The sequence below is a fragment of the Panthera pardus genome, unplaced genomic scaffold (genome assembly GCF_024362965.1).
Source record: "Panthera pardus isolate Hobbes unplaced genomic scaffold, ASM2436296v1 HiC_scaffold_8, whole genome shotgun sequence".
NCBI lineage: Eukaryota > Metazoa > Chordata > Mammalia > Carnivora > Felidae > Panthera > Panthera pardus.
Genome location: NW_026527013.1, coordinates 31,254,932 through 31,260,931, shown reverse-complemented (window position 1 = coordinate 31,260,931; position 6,000 = coordinate 31,254,932).

Sequence of the window (6,000 nt, the reverse complement as noted above, 5' to 3'; positions counted from 1 at the left end):
AAAAAATGCGACTCTATTTATTACTCTGTCAAATGGGTCTCTCAAATTCAGCTCTAGAGATAAATAAGACCCTGAGAAATATCACAGGAAGATGAGTGAATGATGCCACCTGAACAGATACTAGAAATTCAAGGTCAAGCTACTTGCCCAACAGTAACATTCAGAGGCTGCTGATTGCCTCCAGGCATTTTTCCTTTTGTCCATCCATCTGTTATACATCCACTGGGTACTAAGGAAGGAGGCTGGGCTCTAGAGATACAATGATGAGCAGGATAGACATGTCGCTGCCTCACAGAGTTTATGGCACAAAGCGGCAGTGAGAACATTAAGTAATCACTGTGCAGTATAAGCTCTTAATAGGTAGGAACGAGGCATTACGTGAGCATTGACGAGAGGACCTCAGGCAATCCAGAAGGGAGGGCCAGCAAATGCTTCCCAGAGAAATAATGGTGAAGCTGAGCCTGTGGAGTTGAGAAGGAATTAGTCAGGGGAAGGTGGAAGGGTGCACCAGGCAAAAGGAACAGCATTTACAAAGGCCTCAAGGCAGAGAGACTGATACAGATGGCTTTCTTATCACATTGCCATCAGGACCCTGTCCAGCTGGGCTGCATTTTAATCTATCTCCTTCCTGCTGGATCCCAGAAGTAGCCTCCAAATCCTTCAGCCTGTTTCCATTTCGTCTTTAGTCCATTTCCTTCTTACCCATGTCTACTCTTCTCCCCTCAAACCCATCTCCAATCCCATCACAGCTCTGTTCAGACATACCATCGCTGTGCACATTTTGTCTGTAATCTCCCTTTGTCGTTTGAGTCCTATTGCATTCTCCAGGCACTCGCTGCACATTATTCCCTTAGCATCTGCAAGCCTGGCTTCCGTGCCTTTGGGAGAGCTCTTCCTTTTACCTGCATTGTCCTCATCCCCTTCGTAGCTGTGTTAGCCAGGGTCCTTGCACAGTCCAGACGGTACACTCGAATTTTTTTTTTTTTTACATTTATTTATTTTTGAGAGAGAGAGAGAGAGAGCACAACTCGGGGTGGGGCAGAGAGAGAAGGAGACACAGAAATCAAAGCAGGCTCCAGGCTCTGAGCTGACAGCACAGAGCCCGACGCGGGGCTTGAACTCACAAACCGTGAGAACGTGACCTGAGCCGAAGACAGACGCTTAACCGACTGAGCCACCCAGGCGCCCCCAGAGGGTACACTCAAAATGGGTAGCTGAGAAGCATTAGGAAAAGAAACTGTTTACATAGAGGTGTGCAGGGTTTAGGGAAACCAGCATGAGGTGGTACGGTCCTCACAATGGAAAGGTTAGCAGATACAGAAAAAGTAGCTGTGTGGAAAAGGCTGTCCAGCTCAGTCTCCTCCACCCTGCTATCAGCTACAAGCTCATGTGCTTCATCCAACAAGAAGCCAGAGGCAAAGTTGCAGGTAGCTGCAACCCATGGAGGTCACCCTTCTGGACACAAGTTAGGTAGAAAAGAGTACCAAGGAGACCTGGAGGGACAAACAGAGAATAAGCGCAATACCTTCCCCTACTTCTGCCATTCATCTCAGCCTTTTCGAAATTAGATCCCTGAATCAAGATCCAACATGAATTTCAACCCATCCAAGATTCCCCCCACCTGTGCCGCTCCCTGTTCTCTAGTGGGAAGCACTTTTCCTTATCACTATCTCTACCGTGCTGCTCCTCATTTTGTACCTTACTCCAGCACAACTTATACGCATGTGTCTTAGGTTGGGCTCTCTGAAAACAGACCCTGAAATGAGAATTTTGGTCAAGGTGACCTCAGGAAATGTTCTCAGGAAGAGCCGACAAGGAGATGGGAAGAAGGAAGGAAGCCTAGCCAAGCTAGGGTATGACTTAGTGCTACAGGGGAGGTCTGGGATCCGTGCACATCTGGCCTTGAAGTTGACTGAGGCAGGGGGCAGGCAGCCGCCTAGAAGGATTCCCACACAAGTCAACCGTTGGTCAAGGGCTTCTGGTTCTCTGAGCTCGCAGGCAGAGTGGCTCTGGCAGCCTGTCGTCAGATGCTGACAGACAGATGTAGATGGTGGCTGATGAATGTGGGCATTCATTGGGGTCCGATGTGGACAAAAATGGTGAAGGAATTAAAAGAGTGGGGGGGGGGACAGCACTGACAGGTCCGTTATTACTCACATTTTCTCTGTCTTCTTAGTAAGCTTATAGAGCGAGGACTGGATTCATCTATGGAACACCATATGGATCGTTGTAACATCAACATGAAGCACCAAGGCCGGCTCCGTGGGTGTGTGACTTGTGCAGCTGCACAGCTCTTAGAAGAACCCCCTGCATGGCGTAATGCTCCACTGTCACCATTTTGAAATTCTTAACAATTGTTGAACAAGGAGTCCTACATTTCCGTTTTGCACTGGGCCCCAAAATTACGTAGCTGGTCCCATCTACCACAAAGTGAGCTTTTGATAGGTGTTTAGGGAATGAAGGAATGATGCCTGGCATTCATTAGGTGGTCAATAAATGCAGGCTAAATGGGTATATCAGAAGCAACTGCTGTCCTTATACCTTCAAGCGCAAAAATAAAGAAGGTGGTGTGGGGTCTTGCCATATTATACTGGCTGCTGCTTCCCCAGTTTTCATCCCTCTCTAGGCCCCTGAGGAGGTGTGGATAAGACTTGTTTACTTCAAGTCACTATTTATTTTTCTCTTCCCATGACATGGAAAATTCTTGGCATCAGACAGCCTCGGGGTAACACTATTTTTATTTCCCCAGCAGAATAATTAAATTTAGGCTCAATTGCTCTTCCTTAGCAGAGAGACTGTGGGCAAAATTGGATAAAGAGGCTGCTGCAAATGGCTGGTTGGGATGGGTTCCAGGTAGACTGGGCACCTTGATATGGAACACATTCACTGTGGGTCCACATGGGGAGGAGGGAGGAAAGGCTTTGCTAAGATCGGTCAGCCAGACCTCTCTGCTGCATAGGGCAATCACAAACGTATCTTAGAGTTGCAGAACTGGATGGAGCCAGAGGAATGGTCATGTAGACCAGGGGTCAGCAAACTACAGCAAATAAAGTTTTATTGGAACACAGCCACTGCCATTCATTTCACGTACTGTCTCTGGCTGTTTTCATGATAAAACAACAGAGTTGAACTGTTATGACAGAAACTGATTGGCATGCAAAACAGATAATATTTATTATCTGGCCCTTTATAGACAAAGTTTGCTAACCACTGACCTAGAGAAGAAACCCTCAAAGAATGTTATGTAGACACTAAGAGTCCTTCAGGATTATTATGTAAAGTCTTTCCTATTTAACTTAAAGTTGAACTCAAGTCTTTTTTCTTTATTTTTTTTTTAATGTGTATTTATTTTTGAGAGAGAGAGAGAGACAGCACGAGCAGGGTAGGGGCAGAGAGAGAGAGAGAGAGAGAGAGAGAGATACAGAATCTGAAGCAGGCTCCAGGCTCTGAGCTGTCAGCACAGAGCCTAATGCGGAGCTCAGACCCATGAACCGTGAGATCATGACCTGAGCCAAAGTCTGAGTCTCAACTGACTGAACCACACAGGTGCCCCAAAGTTGAGCTCAGTTCTATATTGAAATCTGTCTTTTACTGCTGTAGCTCAAAGAAAATGGGTCAACGGGAGACAGAATTGATAGAGACCTATTTCTTGTCTCATTGCCACAGTTCGTCTGGAGTCCCAGGCATACAGAACGATTTACCCTGCATTTACCACACATGCTCCTACTTTCCCATATATGCTGCTTCTCTTCTTGGAATAAAGGCCCTATTTTATCTTCTCTATTTCATGATGTCCAATTGCGAATCATCTTCTAAAAGATTCTAAGGAATGCCTTGAATTGTCACTAGGAAGATTTCCCAAGACATCCACAAGTACTGTCTAAAAGCTTATGATAGGCAAAATAGTATTCTTGGTGCTGAGAACCAGGGGAGGGGTTTTCTCTGTTTGGGTTCCTCCCCAAAGCAGACCCTGAGACAAGGATTTAGGTACAGGAAGCTTATAGGTAAGCCATCCTAGGAAGGAAAAAGTTGAGGAAATAGGTAAAGTGAATTAAGGCAAGGAGAAAAGATAATAAAGGTGTGTTAATGGGTCGACGACCCATTGTGGGTAACTGGGGCTCAGTTTCCCTGGGGTCCTTCTGCTGGACTTGTCTCATGATCATAGCCCACCTTCGTCTCCCTCATCTGCTGTAGAGCAAGCTCCCAGAGCTGTATGGAAGGGAGGCACGTGTACCTGAGGCAGGAGGTTGTCAGTGGGCTGGAAATAGTCTCCTGAGATGACAGATGAACTTAGGTGTGCTGAGAAGACACGGGCTGGGCATCAGCAGCGTCTGCGACAGGGTAACATTCAAAATATGTAACCTGAACGGGATGAGCACAGACCATTCAGAACAGAGGCCGGTTGTGAACATCTGGTGTGGACACGCCAACAATCAGCTGTCCTAAGGGTGCAGACGTGAATAAGAATCTCAGTTTTTAGGCTGGGTTGCTCCAAGAAGAACTGAGGGGATTTCTATGCTGACATGCTCTTCCAGCCCCAAATCACCCAGAACAGTTGAAATGAAGATTCCAGTTGGTTCTGTGTGGCTTCAGGGCACAGGCCAAACCCTCCCTCCTCTCTCGGCCCAATTACCCCTCTGTACGTTAACTTAGAAAGGATCTTAAGAGCCAAGAAACCCCCCTTCGCTCACACTTGGTCATCTGAGATTGGAAGTGGTTTCCATTCTTCACCTCTCCTCCCATCCTGATTTCAGAGGAGGAGGTGGGTGGAGGGAAATCTAGCAGGGACAGCTCCTGAACCACGAGCCCCATTACTGCTCAATTTAATGTCTCCACTATTCCATGCGGGCTTTTCAGAGGGAATCAAAAACTCTTTCCTTGAAGACCAAAGTGTCAGAGAAATTGAAGGTCCTTTAGAATCCTCCTTGTGGCTCTCCTTTCTCCACTTTGAATTTCATTATTGATTTTCATTAAGCCCCTCAGAGGCCCCCTAGTACCTACAGCTTTCTCTCTTTCAAAACAAGAGATTTTGAGAAAGCAGCCAGTTACAGGCTGGCAGAGATACGGCACCCTCACAACCAAATAAGCCCTTGTCCTAACCCTGAGGTGTCTGTCTCTCCTGCTGAAAGGGCCAAAAATTTCCCAGGATTAACTTGTCCCGCTGTGGGGTACAAATCTCTTTGAGGTCGAAGCAAAGAGGGACAAAACCCAGGAATGAGAAGCAGATGAAGCTGGTGAAGTAACTTTGAATATAAATGATTGAATTTTGTTTTTGTTGTTGTTTTTTTTAATGTTTTATTTTTTAAAAATTTTTAATGTGTATTTATTTTTGAGAGAGAGAGAGAGAGAAAGAGCGTGAGCAGGGGAGGGGCAGAGAGAGAGGGAGACACAGAATCTTAAGCAGACTCCAGGCTTTTTGAACACTCAGCACAGAGCCCGATGCAGTGTTGGAATCCACCAACGTGAGATCATGACCTAAGCCAAAGTCGGATGCTTAATCAACTGAGCCACCCAGGTGCCCCTAAATCATTGAGTTTTGAAATGGCTTTATCTTTTTTTTTAAACCTTATTTATTTTGAGAGAGAGCAAGAGAGAGCAAGAGAGAGTGAGAACACCTTGGTGGGCAGGGATGGGCAGAGAGGGAGAGAGAGGATCCCAAGCAGGCTCTGCACAGTGAGTCCAGAGCCTGGCGCAGGGCTCAATCTCATCAGCCATGAGATCATGACGTGAGCCAAAATCAAGAGCCGGATGCTTAACCCACTGAGCCACCCAGGCGCCCTGTGAAATGACTTTTATCTTATAAAAACGTGCCTTGAAAAAATGGCTGGGGCTGGCCGAGGTCCAGAAATCAATAAGACACAGAAGGAGTGATCATGTGGCTCTGCCTCCAGATAATCATGGCTGGCAGATAGTTCCAGATTCTGGGTTCCTCTGTCCTAATGGGTTATGCACTCTGTGTGGCTTCACTGGCCCTGTTTAAACAATGGGGACGTTTCATGG